Source organism: Panthera pardus, unplaced genomic scaffold, assembly GCF_024362965.1.
Source record: "Panthera pardus isolate Hobbes unplaced genomic scaffold, ASM2436296v1 HiC_scaffold_6, whole genome shotgun sequence".
NCBI lineage: Eukaryota > Metazoa > Chordata > Mammalia > Carnivora > Felidae > Panthera > Panthera pardus.
In genome coordinates, this window is record NW_026526991.1 from 3,969,469 (window position 1) to 3,989,548 (window position 20,080).

At 60.7% G+C, this 20,080-nt stretch overlaps 1 protein-coding gene across 2 annotated transcripts in view; it reads right to left on the bottom strand.

The window, feature by feature from the left end:
- Window positions 1-13,891, bottom strand: part of TCF20 (transcription factor 20) — a 172,301-nt gene extending 158,410 nt beyond the window's left edge. For both annotated transcript variants that reach the window (XM_019447076.2, XM_019447073.2), the window contains exon 1: window positions 13,874-13,891. The gene's annotated coding sequence lies outside the window, so the exon portion shown is untranslated. The remainder of the gene's footprint in view (window positions 1-13,873) is intronic.
- Between the last annotated feature and the right edge of the window lie 6,189 nt (window positions 13,892-20,080).

The following is a 20,080-nucleotide window of genomic DNA, read 5'->3' on the forward strand; positions in this document are numbered from 1 at the left end:
CCACCGCTCATGAGGCCTGGGACACCCATACCCCTGACCTCGGGCCTGCTCTGTCCACACCCACGTCCCGCCAGCCCCTTCCCCCGGCTCATTCCACCTCCCCGCATCCCTCTCTGATCCAGGGCGGAGAGCCGGTAGGGTCCCCCAGAAGCAAGGCAGGTGAATCTGATGAGCCGGTTCTCCTCTTCCCGGAGCCACCAGGCAGACAGCAGCAAGCAAGTCGCAAGCATAGCAGTCACACCATGCAGCAGCGATAAGGAGGGAGCAGAGCAGTGGGAATGCCTCCCTTCCTGCCGGGAGGCCATAAACCTGTCCTTCACCCAGCTCTCAGCCTGCCAAGGGCTGCTCACGTCCGCCCGGCAACGGCGGGGAGCGCCTGTCGAGTCTGGCACCCAGCCTGGACACACTCGCTTCGAAAGTGGCCGCAGGACAGATGGCTGTGCAGGACCCAGGAACCCACACTCCCCTCTCCAGGAGAATGAGGGAGCACAGTGAGGGGCAGAGCAAGGAGAGGAGAGGGGACGAGGCTGGGAAGCCACGAATGCTGGGCTCTGCGCTGGAACGGCAGGAAGCCTTGGACCGTATAGGGGGAGGCAGTGACGAGACCGAAGGGGTAACGGGAACAGGATGGCCACAGTAGATACATGCTGGAAAGCCACCTAGGAGGCCATTGTGAGCATGCAGAAGGGTGGAGATGGGGTCTGGCCTCAGAAGTGGCACGGAAAACTGGGAAGCAGCCAAGGGATGGCCTGTGGGGAGGCCAGTGCCCTCCCACACCCACCCTCCTTCCCTCTCATGCCCCATCCAAGCCAAGCCCCAGGGAAAGGGTAGCCTCAAGCTGGTTCGGAATGGCTCAGCGGAGGGGAGCCTGGGTGGCTCAGTCGGTTAAGCATCTGGCTCAGGTCATGGAGTTCGAGCCCCATGCTGGGCTCTGTGCTGACAGCTCAGGGCCTGGAGCCTGCTTTGGATTCTGTGTCTCCGTCACTCTGCCCCTCCCCTACTCATTGTGTGTGTGTGTGTGTGTGTGTGTGTGTGTGTGTGTGTGTGTGTGTCTCAAAAATAAACAAACATTTAAAAAAATGGCTCAGTGGGCCGTAGAGGGAGTGTGGGCTCAGGAGCTACAGGTCTTCACTGCCTGCTGGCCCCTTTCCTCGCCCTCCTCCACTGGGGAAGGGCTTAAGCCCTGGACAGGGCCCAGGGCCCAGCCCACACCCCTCCTCATCTGAGTGTCCGTGTGGACTCTAACCCAAGCTAAGCAGACAGCCGCTGGTCCGGGGCCTCTCGGGGGCCACCGGGTAGATCTGAGGCCACAGAGGACCGTAGGACACCACCCTCCCATGCCATGAAACTGCTTCCCCGTCTGCAGCATGGAGCAACGATCCTTCCTCCCAGGGCCGTCAGAAAGATTGCACAGTGCACTTGCACAGTGCAGGGCATGAAATTGGTTCCTTCCCTGGGAAGCACTGGCACCTTCCGTATGTCACCAGATGTCTTGCATGCCTACCCAACAGCATGCTCCCTCAGGACATTTGCACATGCTGTTCTTCCTGCCCAGAACACTTTTTCTGGTTGTTCTGGGCTCAGCTGCCACTTCCTCCAGGAAGCCCTCTGTGGCTCCCCCGATTAAAGTCAAGGCCCCATGAGTCTCCCCCACCAGAATGTAAACTCCATGAAGGCGGGATGGTGATTGGTTTGCCCGCTGCCGTACGTTCTCATAAATATTTGCTGAATGCACGAATGAGACACAGTGACAACCATCCAGACCTTCAGTGACAACACAGGGCCATCCGGGGTTGATGGGGCCTTGAGGGCTGTGGGTGCCTATGGAGGCCTCTGACCTAGCCTCCGGGGTCTGGGAAGGATTCCCAGAGGAGGTAACACCTCAGCCTGAAATCTGAGACTTAAAGCTGCAAGGCCCCCAACACCCACCTTCCAGACGGGGAAACTGAGGTCTACGGTCAGGGGCCTGCCCTGTGAGTGTCCTGAGAAGCTACCCTGTTCCACATTCAAGGCTCTGCCGAGTCCCCTCCCCACCCCGGGTGGCCCACCCCGCTCCCAGGGGCCACCCAGGGCCCACCCAGGGCCACCACCTCCCGTCCTGGTCATGCTGATGGCAGGGCCGCTCAGGGCTAGGGCAGCGCTGGCTGAACGGCTGCATGGCTGAGTCGGGCAGCTGGGAGCAGCGCAGCTCCGAACCAGCTGTTTGGATGACAAACTGCGTTCAAGCTTCATTAGGGTAATCACGGGCTCCCCTCCCGGCAGCGCCGCGGAGCGCGACTGTCAACCTGAACTAATCAAACCCGGCCCCGGGACACCCGCCCGCCTGGCTGACAAGCTGCGAAGCTGCTGAGCCACCTTGCGCGGCACAGCTCCGGGCCGAGGCCTGGTCCGGCTGGGCCCTGGAGAAGGCTGGCCTCGCAGAGACCCACCGCACGCTCCCCCCGGTCCCGTGAACCTCAGAGGCCCCGTAAGGGCGAGACCATCGCGACTATCGCTCCCATTTTTTCACAGCTGGGGAAACTGAGCTCGCGGGGGAAGCGATTTGGCCAAGGCCGCACGGCTACAAGGTGGGGGAAGGCAGGCTGGACCCCAGGTCCACGGGGGCCCCCACCACTCTCACTCCCACTGCCTCCCACACCCAGGCACCCCTACTTTTTCCTTCCTCCCAAGGCCCAGCAGGCCAAGCCTGGAGCTCAGACGCTGCATCGGCTGCATGGCCTGGGCGAGCCCCTCCGTGGATCTAGGCCTCGAGCCTTGCACCCCAACAGGGACATTAGGGGGAAAGCGTGCTGCCACACACCGGAGCTGATGCTCCAACAGGCATTGTCGTCTGGGGTAGAATCTGCCTTGTATGGGGTCACCTCCTTGCTCAGCTGACCGCCCCCCCCCCCCCCCCCCCAGGCACCTGCTGGCCAAAGCCAGCCCCACACCCTCAGCATCAGAACCTGGCTCGAAGGGCCAGGTCTGGCTCCTTCCTTCAACAACTGGGGAAAATGAGGCTCAGAGAGATAGTATCAGAGACAGTGGAATGTACGGGAAAGCGTAGGAGCTTTAGAGGCAGGGACACAGTCACCTGTGCACGCATCCACCCATCCACTCGCTCAACAAACACTAGCTGAGAGGCTGCAACGTGGCAGGGCCCTGGTGTTTGTTGAAATGAGCAGATGACGAGAAGGATGGATGAATGAATCAACGAATGGCGCTGGGGTTGCAGCCGTAAACGCAACAGACACCACGCCTGCCTCCCGGAGTTTACGGTCTAGTGGGGGGAGGCAGATGCTTAACAGACAATTAATTCCAAATGACACGGGCAGTGAAGAAAAAACATGAACCAGCCTGATGACATCCACCGGGAGGGCCCAGCATGTCTGGGGAGGTCCAGACAGACAAGCTGGAGGAGGCGGCACTCCAGCCGAGCAGCGAAGGGAAGCTGAGGGCAGACGGGAGGAAGGAACTGCATGTGCAAAGGTCCTGAGACAGGAAGGAGCTTAGGGCTTTTGCGGATAAAAGGTCCATTCACCTATGTGGCTGGGGGGCAGCGACAGGAGCTGACACAGGCAAGACCAGGGGGAGGATCGGGATCTTTCACCCAAGGGCAACGGGAGCCGCCGGAGGGGTGTCAGCAGGAGTGATTTCTGGTGCCGGGAGGAGAGTTAGCAGGAGGGTTCAAATCCCACTTCTGCCAACTTCTTCTAGAGCAATAACACGGACAACTCGCACAGACATCACGCTGAGTGAAAGCCGCAGACGCAAAAGGAGACACGGGGGGACTCCGTTCACGTGGAGTGCCCAGATGACAAAGCCAGCTTCCACTGTCAGATGCCAGGTGGAGGCAGGTGGGTGAGGACCGGACGGGGCATGAGGGAGCCTCCTGGGGCACCGGGGCTGTTCGCGGTCTGGACCTGGATGGGAACTAGATACACTTAGGATCTGTGCACTTTTCTGTATTGAGTTACACCTCAAAAAACAAAAAAAAAAATCAACAAGCACAAAATCCTGTCTCCATCATGAACGAAATGTGTTCCATTTCTGCATCTGCAAAATGGGGGCAGTGACAGGACCTGCCTCGCTGCGCAGAGGGTTTGAGACGATGATGCGTACCCAGACTGTGCACAGGCCTGGCCAATGGCCCCTACACCGTGAACGCTGAGCCCACCGGAACAGAAATGCATCTGGCTTCCCTCACACTCGGCCCTCTGTGGGTCTCAGTTTCCCCATCTGCAAGGAGCCAGTGGTCTTCACCGCCTCGGGGACAGCAAAGGAAAAGGGGTACAAGCCCTCATACCCAACCCACCGTGAGCCTATCTGCTCCGAGCCATAAAAGAGGAATCTAGAGGGTGGGACCCACGGTTCTTTCTCCCTGCTCTGCACATGGTGGGTGTTGAATCAGGCCTCCAGGTGCCTGCTTCTAAACTGGGCCCTGCCTGCACACCATGTGCCAGACCCTGGGATACAGGCCATAGGCACAGTGGCAGTGGGAACCCAGGCCGAGGCGCCCAGGCAGGGGCCTGGGCTGGAGCTCAGGGCAGACTCCTGTGAGATGGGTTCCACGAGACCCCGGATGAGCAAGCAGACAAAGCCGATTTCATGTACATGTCACCGGAGGGGCCGCACAGACAGGTGCTTGTCATACCACAGGCCGCTGGAAGGAGGGAGAGGCCTCGTTCCCTGGCTGGAGCCTGCACATCACAGTGGCCTTCCGGAGACCCTGGACAGCCAGCGTCGCCGCCGATGTTCCTGCAGGCTCAGCTGTCCTCAGGGGCCCCTTAATATCACCTTCGCATGAGTCTGCCAATGACCTGGGGACAGGTCGAGGGGTCAGGAGCACATGCAGCTCCATTTCACAGAGGGGAAAACCGAGGCTCGGAAAGGGCTAGTGTCCGAGGACTACCCTAAGTGGCTGGGATCTCCACAGGCAACCCACCGGGCACGCCCCAGGTTCCCGGAGGGTAAAGCCAGAGTGCCCTGTGCCCTGTCCTCCTCACCACCTGGGGGCCACCCACGCGCGCAGCCTGTTCACTCAGTCAGATGGTCAGTCAACAAACATCGACGGAGCACCCACGTGTGTGGCAGGCACCGTTCTGGGAGCTGAAGGTGGAACGGTGGACAAGACTCCAAATCAACAACAGCCCCGTCTGTTAACTCACTCAGCCGATGCCAAGAATAACCACGGCGGGGAGGGCAACACACCCAGCGCCCGTCCCGTGCCAGGTGCTGCACCGAGTACCACTATCTCATTTAAGCCTCCGAGCAGCCTCAGGAGGGAGGCACCGTCATGCCCACTTTACAGATCGCAGGTGCTCAAATTCAGTGACTTGTCTCACAGCCTCGAAGGGGAACGGGATCTGACCTTAAACATGCAGGCTCCTCAACCTCGTCCGCCTGTCGAACGGGTGTTAGCCCTCCACACGCGTGAGCTCACAGGACTCGGTGCCCATCCCAAGTGTCAGGTCCAGGCCCTGGCTAAGTGTACCGCCCAGAGCCGCATACCCTCCGGCCCCGTAACCCAGCATGGCTGTGGTCTCTGCCTACGCTCCCAGGATCTGGGGTCGGTGAGGCCACCGTAGACCATCCCTGCCCCTGGGGGCCCTACCCAAACCAGCTTAGCCACAGCGGAGACCCTAGCTCTGTGCTGGTCCCCGTGACGCGCGAGGAGTAAGACAAGAAAGCAGACAGCCCCATCTGGGATGCTCTCCCTGCTCCACCTCCCCTAACTGGCACTTTCTCTTCCCTCAGGTCTCAGATGAAAGCCTCCCTGACCACTCTGTCTCCGTCAGCACTCCCCCCCGTGCCCACTTGTCTAGCGCCCCACAGCTTTCCTACCCAGCTCTGTCTACAGTCTGGTATTTGCATGTTTACTAGTCGACCGTCTTTCCTGTGATACCATGAAGTCTGGGACCTGGTCCGTTTTATTCACAAATGCATCCCTCCTGACCTCACCCCCCAGCACTGGATCTGGTGCATTAGTAGGGCCTCAATAGCGTTATTAACTGAAAAAATTTGCCGGACGAACGTCGACTGGCAGAGGGAAAAGGCTAGAGGTTGTGGGGACACGGTGGGGGCATCTGTTACCCCCTGAGCTGGGCAGGGGGAGGGGAATGAGGAAGTGTTTCCGGCAGAAGGCACAGCAGTGGCAGAGCCTGGTGGCCAGAAAGACCTGGGCTCTGGGGACCTCCAAGTGCAGTTACTGGGCATGGGGGTTGCAGAGGGTGAGACTGGGAGGCCAGCACGTCCTGGAGGCGGTGACGGGGAGCCGTTAGAGGGCTCCGGCTCTGGGGCAGGGGTCCCCCAGCATTCAGATCACCTTCCAGACCTGCCCAGGTTAGTTTGGCCCCAGCAAACCTTCACCTCGAGGCCCACCCATAAGGAGCAACCCAGGTCTGTGGGCCAACCATCACGTCTGTTACCCACAGGCACGAGGGAGCACGGTCCTGGGCACCCGTCCGTAGGTCAGGGATCCAGCCCACCACCCATGAGGACTGCAGCCTGTGACCTTGGCCCCGTTAGTGTGGCCTGCTCCAGCCAAGCAAACGAGCTGGCGCCAAGAGACAAGCAGCTTGGGTGAGCCTTCTCGCTGCAGAGGCCAGCATGGCTGCAGGCAGCAGGCTACGTCACTCATGTGCCGTGCGGCAGCCAGGACCAGCAGGGGGGACGGCCGTGGCGAGAACTGGCTGTATCCAAGGGAGCAAACAGCTCTCACGCCCCACGCCAGCCCCACCTGGCACAGCTGGGGTGGTCAGGTGGGGGAAACCACTCCAGATGTCCTCCCTCTCCCTAGGCCTTGGCTCCTACCTCCCCTCCCCTTGGACAACCTCAGCTTTAATCCCCAGTCTTAGCTGCCCCTGGGCCCCTCCACCCAGATGTCACCCGGCTTAAGCCTGTTCCAGGTATCTCATCTCCCTAAATGACAACTCCATTCCCTTGCCAAATGCTCGTTCCAGGAACTGGGGCCCTATCCAGGCCTCCTCTCCGCCCCCCCCCGCCCGCCCGACTCTCCAAGCCACTCTCCCAGCTCCAGCCCTACCTACTGCTATCCCCCTCACTCCCCTGTCTGTACCTCCAGACTTACTACTGAGACCCTCTAAACATTCTCTATCACAGGAAGAAAATCCAAGCCCCGTCCAAGAACGATCTGGCCCCTGGCCCCTACCACACCTCGTGTCTACCAGGCTCCAGCCACACCGACCTCCCTTCTGCCCCTCATCGAGCCAAACTCAGACCTGACACAGGGCCTTCGCGCTGGCCTCCAGCTGGGATGCCCTTCCTCCCGATTTCCTCATGACCAGCCTTCCTCGTCCTTCAGTTCAAATGTCTCCTCTTGGGAGACGCCTCCCCAGAGCACCCTGGCCAGTGGAGGCCTCGTGGCCAGTCACCATCAGGTGACAGGTTCACAGTCTGTACCTTCTTCCTTGCTCATTCTCCGTCTCCCCAACAGCATGGGAGCTGTAGGGTGAAATGCCTGAATCTCAGTGGTGACTGCCATATCCTCAGGGCCTGGCACATAGTAGGTGCTCCATAAATCTGTTCAGTGAATGAGTGAACGAACTGCCGATCCCCGTGGTGCAGTTCGATCCGACCACACCAGGGGCTCCTGGGACCCTCTGGATGCTGCTGCTTCACGTCCAAGGCCTTGAACTATGCCTCCAGGCTTGACTCTGGAGTTCTCCTCTCTCCTCCGATTCCCAGGCCCACGCTCTGTCGGGATGCCCTCCCTGTCCCCTCTCTCCCAGCAAACCCTACTCATGCCCTCACTTTTTCGGACCTGCTGAAACCCATACCTTCTCCTCCTGCCTGTCTCTCCCACGGTTCTCGGCCCTTTCAGCCTCTACCCCTCCTCACCCTGCCATTGACAGCCTGGCATCGGCTCCCACCCCCACCCCCTCTCTTATCACATATGCGTGTGAGCCCTGGTGTCACTGCCGGTACTTGGGGTTCCCCCATCCTGCCCTTTCATACCCCGCCAAGCCTTCGACCTCTGCTGTTCCCTCTGCCTGGGTGCTCTTCCTCCTCTCCTCTGCCGCGCAACTCCTACGCATCCTTTAAGACCCAACTGGAAATGTCACCGCTGGTGTAGGATCCTGGCTGGTTCTTCCCATCAATCAGGACCCTACTGGTTGCAAGAAAAAGAAACCCAACCCAGATGGCGTGAGCAAAGAAGGGAACGTTGTCTGTTTATGTAACGGACAATCCCAGGGGTGGTTTCAGGCGTAGCTGGAACCAGGGGCCCAAAAGAAGTAGAAGATGTTTCCACCAACGCTCTGCCTCCCTCCGTGTGACGACTTTATGAGACTCCCAACCCTAGACGTGGCTGGCGGAAGAGCAGCTGGAAGCCCCACAGCCACACGCTCTGGGTTCAGCAGCCACAGCCAGGATTCTCAAAGTTCCAGGGCAGCCTCTGACGGGCCCAGATAGGCCCCGTGCCCATTTCTCAGGCAATCGTCACGGCCAGGAGCACGGGGCATTTGGGCCCACCTGGGTCTCACGCCGTGGGTCCCGGGACCTCGGCGTGCCAGGAAGGTAACGCTCTCGGGCCCCGACCCCATGCCATACACACCCGCCCCCCCCGGTCTCCACGCAGGCCCCACGCTGCGGGTGCCGTCCACCCCCACCCCCACCCCCGGGGCCCTGGCGGCTCACGGCTCCACGGCACAAGAAACCCCATCTCCCTCACAGCCGGGTCCACCCGGCGACAACCCCAGAAGAAAACTTTTCGCTCGATTCAGTGGAGGTGGGCTGTGCCGAGGAGACTTCCACGGGCTGGGTGTGTAATAACGGGTTAACCGTCACCCCTGGCAGGCAGCAGATCTGCATTTTCACGGAGGCCTCGGGGGGACACAAAGCTTAAATGGCAACGCAGGCAGGCGGGAGGGGGGTGCCCAGGGGGGCCCTCGGCAGAGCCCGGTCCCAGCAGCCCGGCCTGCGGGGGCCACTCGGCCAATAACGAAGAGCTCGCTAAGGGGCCGCGAGTGGAAGGGCTGGGAAAATAATTACCGAGGAGGCCGGGGCGGGAGGCGGGGAGGCTGGCGAGAGGCTTAATGAAACTGCTAACGCGTTAGTGATTCCTGCCTGCTCGGGAAAGGCGGAGGCAGACAGCCATGTTGCCAGCTCCTGCGACGGAGTCTGCCAGGCGGGACCGGCTGGGCACGGCGCGAGGCGGCAACAATAGGCACCTCTTCATCATCCGCCTCTCGGCACGTGACTTGCAAAGGGCGATCTTAATACATTAAAGTCCGGATGACGGTCGATTTCGACACGTCTCCTGTTCGATCGGGCTGCGGTCCGCTCGGATGCGTGCGAAACGGAACGGCTAGGATTCTGATCGGACGCAGAATCGCGGGGATCTAGGGACCAGGGGCAGCGGGGTGTCCGGTTCCATTTTCCGGCTGGGAAACCGGGGCCCCAGGAGGTTATCCACCTCTCCGGGGCCAGAGTTGTTCCAAGAGAGCATCCAGCCCTTTAATCCCTCCCACGAGCTGCCCCTCTCCCCGGCTCCGCATGTCTTTTCATTCTCCGAAGAGCTCTGTGAGGTAGGCAGCTGCCCCCTTGAGCAGATGCGCCCAAAGTCACAATGCAAGGCCAAGGGGGCAGGAGCTCCCCCCCCCCACCCCCCACCCAGGGCACACAGTCCTGGCCCGATGCTCCATCATCCGCACGAGGACACATCAATGCAAACTGCTCTGTGGCTCTCAGTTTACAGACATCTCCTTTCAGCTCCAGATGAGACAACAGAGGCACAGAGAGGTTAAGTGTTGTGCCCAAGGCCACACCGCTGGTTGGCTACAGAGCAGTAACTCAGAGCTGGGTTTTCTGACTCCAGAACCATGCACTTTTTGTTCAAACACTCCAGGGGCACAGTGGGTGCACAGTACTCCCCGGTACGTTGATGGACAGATCTGGGGCCACAGAGAAGCCCAAGGTTCTCTGCGCAGCAAGCAGGAGTCAGGGCGGCTGCCTGAGGCAGAAATGACCGCAAAACAGTGCTCACTGTGCTCTATGCTGCAGCAGGTGTGTGCCACGCAGTGAGCACAACCAAGGAAACTGAGGCTCGGAGAAGCAAAGTCACGTGCCTCACACAGTGACCCTCAGCCAGTGAGTGGCACAGCCCAAATAACTCAACCATCCCATGGGGTGGTCCCGGCCCAGCTGCTGCCTACCCCCAGCCTTGAGCAGGCATCTGGCTAACCAGGTGCTCCTGGAACCCAATGTGAGGGATGGGCTGGAGGCCAGGGATACCAGGTACCAAGTTGGACCCGCCCCCGCCCCTCCCCGGCCCTGGATGCACAGGAAAGGCTGGCAGTCTGAGGAGTGGGCATGGAGAAGGGACTATCAGTCCTCAAACACTCAGCAAAGCGTCCCCCGTCCACACCCTGGTCAACAGCCTGGTCCGAGGGACACAAGGGGCCAGGATTTGGTGACTAGCTGGGTGCCCCTCACGTCAGAGTCTGGTGCAGACAAGATCTGCAACGAAAGGCTATAAGGAAAGGCTGACCTCATGGGTGTCCCTGTAGAGCCTTCCAGATATCCCCGGCCTTAGAAAAAGACTATTTCCTAGCGATCCCAGCAGCTCATGTGGCCCCGTCCCCATCTGCTCCTGGACTTACTTCCCCAGGGAGACCACCAGGGGAAAAGGCCACCTCCGAACCTCTCTGTGGGTACAAGACCCCAGTATAGGAGGCATGTCCTGGATGAATGAATGAGTGGCCACATGAATGATGGAACAAGCCAATACCACCTGACCTGCTGCTGTAGTCACTTCCCACAGCAGCCTGCGCTCAGCAAGGAGGCTCTGCTTCTGCCTACCAAAAGGGACTCCCATCCCACAAGACCAGCCCTGGCCCCCAACCATCCCCAGACAAGGAAACTGGGGCTCAGAGGGCCCAGGGCCTCGTGAGAGGTGGCAGCACCAGGCTTTGAACCCGAGTGGCTGGGGTTGAGTCTGCGCTTCGTCCCCAGGCTCTGCCTTGTTCTCATTTCCAAAGATGAATCCACACGCACTCCCTTATCCGATCCCCACTCACCCCGGGGGGCATGACCATGCCCATCCATGGACCAGGACGCCCGAGTGCAGCGCAACACAGGGCCCAACCCAAGGTCACGTGGTCACCAGAAAGCATGAGGTCTTAAACCTCTCCCATCTCCCGATCTTCATCATCCCTTCCGCACACCAAAGCTGCCTCCTTCCCCATCATCAACGCAGTAGAGAGGAGGGGGAGGGGGAGAGGGAGGGGAGGGGGAGGGGAAGGAGAAAAGCCTCCCCCCCAGCCCACAGCAGGCTCCTTTCTGGTCAGGGGAAAGGCCTCTAATGAAGGCCCAGCAGATGCTGGCGGTGTCAGCCTGGGAGCCCCGTGGAGCTGCGGGGCGCGCATCTCTGCTCCCAATTAGCACACAGGTCCTCCATCAAAGCGCACGCCTGCTGCCAGGAGCAGAGGCCAGAGGGACGGCCCTTCTAACAGTAGGAAGAGGCCACGGCTCTCTGGCAGGCCCTGGCCCCTACCCCTTGCCTTTCTGGGGGGAGTGCAACCCCCCTCAATCCCCTCACTCACTCACACCCTCTCCAATCAGCCAGCTCAGGGCAGCCGCCGTCACCCTGGGGGACGCGCTAATGAAGATGGCCGACATTAATCTCTTCCCTCTCCCGACAGGTCAATTTATAGTTCCATGGGGAGCCCTGGCGCTTGGCCAGAGGGCCTGACATAACTCTCCCTGTTCCCCGGGAGGACGTCGGGGGTGGGCTCCATGGGGCAGAGGGGGCTGGCGAACCCAGGGGACGGGGCAGGGAGGGCCCTTCCACCTGAACGCCCACCATCACTGCACCAGCAAATCCAGGAGGGACCTTGGCCCCTGAAGGCGATGGGCTGAGGGTCAAGGCCTGCAGGCATCTGGGAGCAAATCTGGTCCCCAGCTCCCCAATCTAGGGCACCCTGCTCACCCGTAGCAGACCCCAAGGAGACAGGAGGCTTATGACTTTCCACTCCTCACTGACTCCCGTGGGGTTTTGAGAGCCCCTCTAAGGAGCTTCGGTTCATCTACTTCTGCCAGACTCGCCAATGTTCTTCTCTCAAAGATCACCGAGCTAGCCGCTCTGGGTCTGGCCCTGGGCATGCATCAGCCCAGGCCCCTACTGTCCCAGAGCTCCCAGTCTGGCGGGGGAGGCTGACTGACACAGAAGCACGTTTCACCATGCTGCACCACGTGAGAGCCATCATGGTGGGACCTGGCAAGAGCAGGGGTGCCCGTGGGAAGGAGCAGTGAGTCCACCCGCCTGAGAGAGGTGAGGGTCTGGGAGGACTCCAGGGAGGAAAACCCAGCCGGGCCCTGAGGATGAGCAGTTCAACAGGCGAGAAGACCCAAGGAAAGGGATGTTTGGGGCAAGAGATCGTCTCAGATAGAGGAGACGCGGTGTTCAGGGGCTCTGTGATTAGGGGGCATCCTGCCGACAGTGGTAAGGCTGCAGAAGTGGGCAGGGCAGACCACATCGAAGGCCAGCCTCAAGGGACAGCTCGGGAGTGTGGCCTAGTTTAGGTCTATGGACAGCTGAAGAGTTCAGAAGCCCAGAGCTGCCTTTAGAAAGGCCATCGTGCCCCAGACTGATGGCTGAGGCCGGGGAGGAGAGGTGGGAATGTCCAGGCCAGAGGGTAAAAGGAGGGACAGACATTGAAGGGGCAGGACCATCAGAACTCTGTGGTTGCTTTGGATAAATGGGCAGGTAGAGGTGTCTGGGAGGCCACCGGCCCGGGGTCTCCAATTTGGGTGCTGGTGGAGGTGATGTCATTGGTCTGGGATAAGATAAGGCGCGGGAGCCCAGAAGGTCCCAGCAGGGCCCCAAACCGAGGCCTGGGCTTAGGAGAAGCCAGCCCCCAAGTGTTGACCCTGGGTGCAAAATTCTGAGCGGTGCTGGACTCCCCCTCCTAAAGCCAATTCACTTCCCGGAGGAGGTGAAGTCGGGGGTGCTGCTCCCCTCCCAGACACTCCGGGGAGGAAGCGGGAGCCTGGCAAAGGCAGGGTGTGAGGTGAGGTGGCTCCACTGTGCTGGACAGAGCCCTCCTGCTTGGAAGCATGTGGGCCAGGCTGCCCCCACCGCCCCCAGCGCCCAGCGCTGGTCTGCCCTCACTAGGAGCTCACAAATCTCTGCTGAACCCACACCCCCGCCCCTCCCAGTCTCCCACTGTTCCTTCAGGGCTCCCCACCAGGTCTCATCGAATCCCCTCAGTAACCCTGGGAGTGTCCCCATTTTCCTAGGCTGGAAACCCGGGCCCAAAGAGCTAAGGGACTTGCTCAAAGCCTCTCTCAGTTTCTTGGTGCTATAGCCAGGATGGAACCAAATGGGTCCAAATGACCCCAAAGCACACACTCTTAAAGAAAGGGGGAGAAAGAACAAGGCCGAAATAAAGAACCTCGATGCTTACAGTGGCTGCATTATGGTGGTGGGACAATGGCTGATTTTTTTTTTTTTTTCTTCTTTCCTACAATGAAATATTCATACCCTCGCTCTGTGGCTGTGTGTGCCCTCGTGGGGAGAGCTCTGGCTTTGGCGTCAAGCAGCCCGGGGCTCAAATCCTGGCTTGGCCACTTCCTAGCTGGGGGCCCTGAGCGAGCTCTTTGCCCTTTCTTAGCCTCTGTTTTCTCATCTGTACAATGGGGACAAAACCCCCCGCTCCGGAGGAGCCGGTCATACCTGGCGCACAGTAGGCACGCAGTAAGTGCCAGCCTTAGAGCATCACACCCCCGCGTTCTCGCCACCTGTCCGGCCTCCAGAGGGAACTTGAGACGCCCCCACGTGCCAGACGCTGGCGCTGGGCAGGCACCGGGTCCCCGGGGCGGGCGCCCACCCGCCCTCCCGCCTCACCCTGCCGCGCCCGCGCTGCCCCCTTACCCTGGCGGCCGGAGGGCCGGCATCGGTCCCGCAGGAGAGCCCGGGCAGCGGGGCCGGGCTCCGGAGCGCGGGGCGCGGGCGCGGGCAGGGCGCGCGGGGGCGCGGGCCGCGCGCTCCGGGCCGTGCGCCCCGCGGCCGCCGCGTCCTCGCCTCCAGCGCGGGCCCCGCGCGCCCCGGCCGGCCCGGGGGCAGGCCCTGCGCAGCGCCGCGCCGGGTGGGGGGCGGGCCTCGTGGGCCCTGGAGAGGCGCCCGGGCGGCGCGGGCTCCCGGCGGGCGCGGGCGGCGCCGCTGCGGTGGCCCCGCTGCTGAGTGGTGGGACGCGATTTACTGGCTGCAATTCCCGGCGCCCCTCGATGGCACTTAAGAGAGACCGGGAGGGAGCCGGGGAGAGCGGGCGGAGGGCGGGCGGGCGGGCGGAGGAGGGGCGGCGGGAGCCGTGCGCGCCGGCGGGGGAGGGGCGCGGGCGGGGGCGGGCGGGCGGGAGGTGGGGAGAGGCCCGGATGGAGGCGGCGGGCGGCCGCCGCGCGCGGGGCTGGGGGGGGGGGGGCCCTGCCTCCAGCTCCCGCCCACCCGCGCCCAACCCCCCCCCCTTCCACGCAGTGGCGCCGCTGGTAGGGGTTAGGCCAACCCCCCCCACCCAACGGGTCCACCCCACCCCTTCAAAAAAAAAAACCCCTCCATCCAACTAACTGGCGCACCCTACTCCACCTCCCCCTTCACAACCTCCCCCCCCATCCAACCGGCCCACCCGGCCCAGCCTCCTCCCCCTTCCCGGCCCCCCCATTCTAACCAGCCTGCTCCACCTCCACGCCTCCTCCCCATCACCTCTGTCACTGGAGATCAGAAACTTGGCCCACAGGCCCGATCCAGCCAAAGCCAGCTTGGTTTGACCCCGTAGTATTTTTTGGTTTTAATGAACATTAATCCCGAACATTTAAAAATCGGGAATTCTCACATAAAAATCCACATTTCCAGCTTAGTTTGGAAAAGAGGAAGCTCAGGCAGAAGCCTGCCCCCTCGGACTGGCCGCAGTCTTGACAGAACACCAGCCTGCAGTCTGCACCAGTCCCCACCAGGCCCACCTGCCTGGCCCCAGAGGCATGTGCTTTCTCTTGTTTGGAGCCTTTCAGACCCCAGTGCCTTTGCAGGTCCCTCTCCATGGGAGGCCCACCCCCCGCCGCTTAAGGCCCCTCTTTTGGGAAATCTCCTGGCACTGATCCCCCGCGGGGGGCCACCCAGTCCCTCCCTGCCCCCACAGCCCCCAGGAGGTAGTGGCGCCTGCCCCGCCCTGTCTGAGTCCTTGCTGGCTGGCACCACAGCCCTCTGCGGCTGCGCTCTCGCCACAGGGCTGCTGCTCTCTGGCTGAATTCTCCCTCCTATCCTGGCTCCGGGCCTGGCCCACAGTAGGCGCTCAGTAAGTGTTGGCTGAGTGGCAACCAAAGAAAGGCCGGGATAGGGATTCTACTAGGCGGCCCGGGCCATGGCGGGCACAGGGCACCGGTCCCTGCAGCTGATGTTCGTTTTAAAAGCCTCAAATGTTCGTTCAGGGTGGCTCTTGCCAACCAAGGAAGCTAATGATTTCCACGCTTCATTTTTCTCCACCTTAATCCCACTGCCAAGGCTTCGGGGCCTCTGCTGCCACTGCCCTCAGACTGGCATCAGATCCCTCCCAGAAGGTACCGTCCACCTGGGGAATGTCCAGGAAGCTCCGGGAGGGTCCAACTGTGCCTCCCTGGCACCTGTCAGGTCCCAACAGGCCTCAGGGCCACAGGGGGTGGAGGGCAGCAGCTGGCCAGTGCCCATGGGAGGGACAGAGGAGCCCAGACGGCCCTTGTTGGCCAAGGCAGCTGTGATGACTCCCCAGGGCAGGTTTCTCCAGTATCCCTTCATCCTACTGCTTCCTGAGCAGAGAAGGGGACCGGGGGGGGTGGGGGGACGGCAGGCAAGAGCCACCCCTTTCCAGCCACCTAGACACACCCCAGGTTTCATTAAAAACCTGTGTCACAAACCCAAACAGACACAAGGATCCATTTTACAAAGAAGAAACAAGTTCAGAGAAGATGACCTTGTTAAGGTCACAGGTTCATAGGACACTAAGCCAGAAGCCTTCATGGCCCTCCAGAGTGCCCCTGCCCTGCTGGGAAGTGAGACCTCCTCAGGGCAAGTTCCAGAGCTAAGGTAGGACCGGTAGGTGCTGGAGGAGATGCAGGGACCCGGATCCCTGAGCTGGCTTTGAGCAGTCCTCCCTCCCAGAGCCTTGCACACCTGGGCAAATGTCCAGGAACCTGTCGTCCCCCTCCGGACCATCTCCGGCCACAATGACCCAGCCAGGTGCCCCCTCAGAGAAGGGGCCGGAAGGCAGGCCTAGTTCAATAGCCAGCAACCATGGACACATCACAGAACACCTTTCTAAGCCTCGAGGTGCCCATCTGCGATATGGGAGAAGAGCTGAGCCTCGGTGGTTTTCAGGGGGCACAAACAAGACAGCAGACGAGGAGGCAAAGAGGAGAGAGCCGGGAGGTTAAGTGCCTGGGTTCTGGGGTGAGGTGGCCCGAGTTCCGGTCCTGAGTTCCCAGTCTCCCTGCTGTGACTCACCTGCTCAAAGCCTCAGTTTCCTTCTCTGTAAAAAGTGTAGGGCAGATCACAGGAAGACCACCTGACCTAAGAGACCGTAATGAGGCTGATGTGGGACGATGCCTGTAGAACCACTCAGCATAGCCTGGCAATCACAAGGTTCAAGGTGTGTGACCTTTATGAGGGAGACAGAAAGGCACAGTTAAGAGCGTGGGCCCTGAGGGCATACCAGCTGTACGGCTTTGGGCAAGTTACACGACCTCGCCGGGCCTCAGTTTCCCTGTGTGTAAGGTGAGAATATCGCTGACCGTTCCCACATCATCGAGTTGTGCTGGGGATCGGATTAGATAGCTCAGCTCTGGTAGGAGTAGCCTGGCACCAGCAATGCTCCAACAGCATTGGCTCACTTCTCATTACTCTCGAGATTGGTAAAGGCAACCAGCCCCAAACTCAAGGAGACTCTCTTGCTGTCCTCAGGAGCCCACGGGCATGATTCCCAGCGTAGTCGGTTTTAGGAAACAAGTAGATCTAAGTTCAAATTCCCCTTCTGCCAGCTGGGGCCCTCTGGGCCTCAGTTTCCTCAGCTGGAAAATGGGGGCGGACAGTGCCACACGTGAAGCAGGCCACCTCTTCGAGCTGTGTCTGTGTCCTCGGGCTGTGCCCGCCCACTGCCTCCCACCAGCTCCAGGATGAAATGCAGACAGCCCGGCCGGGGACTCTGGCAGCCCCCCAACCTTGGCCAGATGGGGAACACCTGACCCCTGTCGGCCCCTTGACCGCGGGCCTGGAAGGTTGCCGAGCCTACTGAGCCTCTGTCTGGCGATTGGCAGGTCTTGGGAGGACCAGCTGAGCCCCTCAGGGTTCAGGATTGTCCAAGAGGCCGTGGAGAGGGGCCCACCTGGAGAGAGACTCCTCAGCGAGGACTTCCCTGCCTCCTCCCCCACCGTCAGCAGTTCCCAGTCCTATTTTCCTGTCTCTGTGGTGACAACCAGCATTTAAAATCATCTTGATTCGGCTGTGTATTGTCTGTCTTCACTCTCCCTCCCCCAAGAGGACCTAAGTCCCGGGAGAACCGGGATCTTCATTTGTCTTGATCCCTGCTGTACCCCCGGCATCTAGAGCAGTGCCGAGCGCACAGTAGGTGCTCAACAAACATTTGGCCGCGGAGAGAGATTCTCCACTGGTAACATTTAGCTGGAAGGGTAGGATGGCCGACCCCCTCTGCCTGTGGGCAGCTCCCCTTCCCAGAAGACAGCCCAGTGCAGCTGCTGTCCCCTTGTTAGCTCAGTCCCCCCCACAGCGGGGGTTGGGAGGCCTGAGTTCTCCCCCACTGCAGCCTGGAAGCGTGTCACTGTCACTGCAGTGTAACCGGGCCTCTTGGGGTGAGGGAGGGACCCGGGCAATTTTCTGGCTCACAGCTCATTCCAGTGCTGCCTGGTGATACAGACGGACCCAGGAAGGTCCTGCTCCGGTAGATGCAGGCTGGGACTCCTGCCCTGCAGCCCAGGAGGGCTTCTCCACCCCCGGGACTGGAGGGGCTTCCCAGCCGAGCCCCAGGATGTGATCTGGGGGCTGGGCTCCCACCCCCTCCCCTGCCACAGCCCCTCACGTGTGCGTGGAACTCCCCCGTTACAGTTTACAAAGTGCGTTCACAGACATTATCACATCGGCTCCTAAACGCCCCCTAAAAACCACAATAAATCTCTCACTCTGGCTCCGGAGCCCACCGGCTGCTGTGTAATCAGTGAGCAGAGGGGCCTCAGGGCCCAGAGCCTGCCAAAGCTGAAGGCGGCAGGGGCAGAGGGGGATCCATGTGGGCGGGTAGCAGGTGGCGGGTGGCGGGCCCAGCTGGGCCGCTGTGGGAGTGGGGAGCAGGTCCCGAGGCCCAATCCCGCGAAGGAGAGAAATGCTGTCTGGGAGAGCCAGCCAGTGAGGCTTAAGGGGAGAGGTTTACAGGACCCGGAGACCGGGCAAAGGTGAGGGAGAGGACCAGAGGGTTCCTTAGTACTTAGGAAAGCCATCAGGGAGGTAGGCTGGTGGCCAGGCACCAGGGGCCCAGGGACACGCAGCCCCAGCTGGCCTCTTGCCTGCTTTTCTTTCCCCCCTAGAAAACAGCCCTGAACCATCTCCCGTGTGTGCCAGGCCTCTGTGCGTGCTGTCCTCTGTCTGAATGCCATTACCGCCTTTTAGAAATCCTAACCCTCCTTGAAGGATAGTTCAGAATCCCCCCAGTTGTAGGTCCCTCTCCAGCTCCCAGAGGCTATACCTCAGGCCCACAGCTCTGCCTGGTCTCTGTTCCCTAAATTGCCAGGCCCCTTCCCCTCTCTGTACCTTTTGTGCCCCCCAAGGGCAGTGAATTCGCAGAGGCCGAGACCCCCCCTCACCCTCCCCCACATCCCCACATATGGTCACAAGCAATGGCATGAGGCTGGGGGTCACTGGTTGGGCAAACGCCCCAGCCCAGACGGTTGTAGGAGGTACCGAGACCCCCACATGACAGGCCCAGCAAGCACTGCCCCTGTGTTTTCAGCCTAGTACCCAGCCCTGGGCAGCCACAGAGAAAGAAACCCCCAAATGTCTAAGCCAAATCAGCCAGCAGCCACGGTTGGGTTGTTTTTTTTTTTGTTTTTTTTTTTACCATTTCCCTTGATTCTCAAAGTTATAGGAGCTCAACTTACAAACTGTGGAAAGTTCAGGAAAGTTTAAATAAGCAGGGTGAGGGAGGGCCTGGCCCGAGGGGGCTGCGGCTGGCCTGGCAGGCATCCCGCCCACAGCACAGCGCGCCGGGGGCTGTGTCCCCCCCCTCTGCCGCCTGTCCATCGGGCAGGCGTCCAGGTAAGCTGTGGGCTCAACCTCTGGGCTGTGGAGGCGGCCGGCCGGTCGCAGCTGTGGTTGTGGCAGTGTCACAGCGGGTGTGGAACAGGTGCTGACTTGTCTGCGGTCACCTCTGAGAGGATCGGCATTTTTCCTTTTCCTTGATATGAAAACCAGCTGCTGGGCCTGGGCCCTAATGGGTGGAGGCTCCACGGTCCCTGTGAAGCGTTCGTCATGTGGTGTCTGAAGCGGGTCAAGGCGGTGGACGCAAGGGAGCCGGAGGTGGAGGGTGACTCATGGGGGAGGTGCCCACCCTCCCGGGAATAAAGGAGTCCCTCTGTGAGGCCTGGGACACAGACTCTGGGTCTAGGAGTGTGGGCTCTGGGGAAGCCCCAGGGCCTGGCCCCTTGGCCTGGCTTTCCACAAGTATCCCAGGTTTTAAATGGGCCGGGATTATGAACAGACCTTCCTCCAAAGAAGATAAACAAACGGCCAATAAGCACGGGAAAAAGTGCTCAACTCAGTCGTCAGTCAAAACCACAACGCGATACCATTTCTCACCCAGCGGCCCGGCTATAATCAAAAGTCAGGCAATAACAAGTGTTGGTGAGGATGTGGAGAATCGGAACCCCGATTCTGGTAGGAATGTCAAGATGGTGAAAGCCACTGCGGAAAACATCTGGCCATCTGTCAAAGGCTAAACGCAGTTACCCTACCACCCAGCAAGTCCACCTGTAGGCACATGCCCAAGAGAAATAAAAAAGACGCGTCCACACAAAAATTTGGGCATGAATCTTTATAGCACCCTTAATCGCCCCA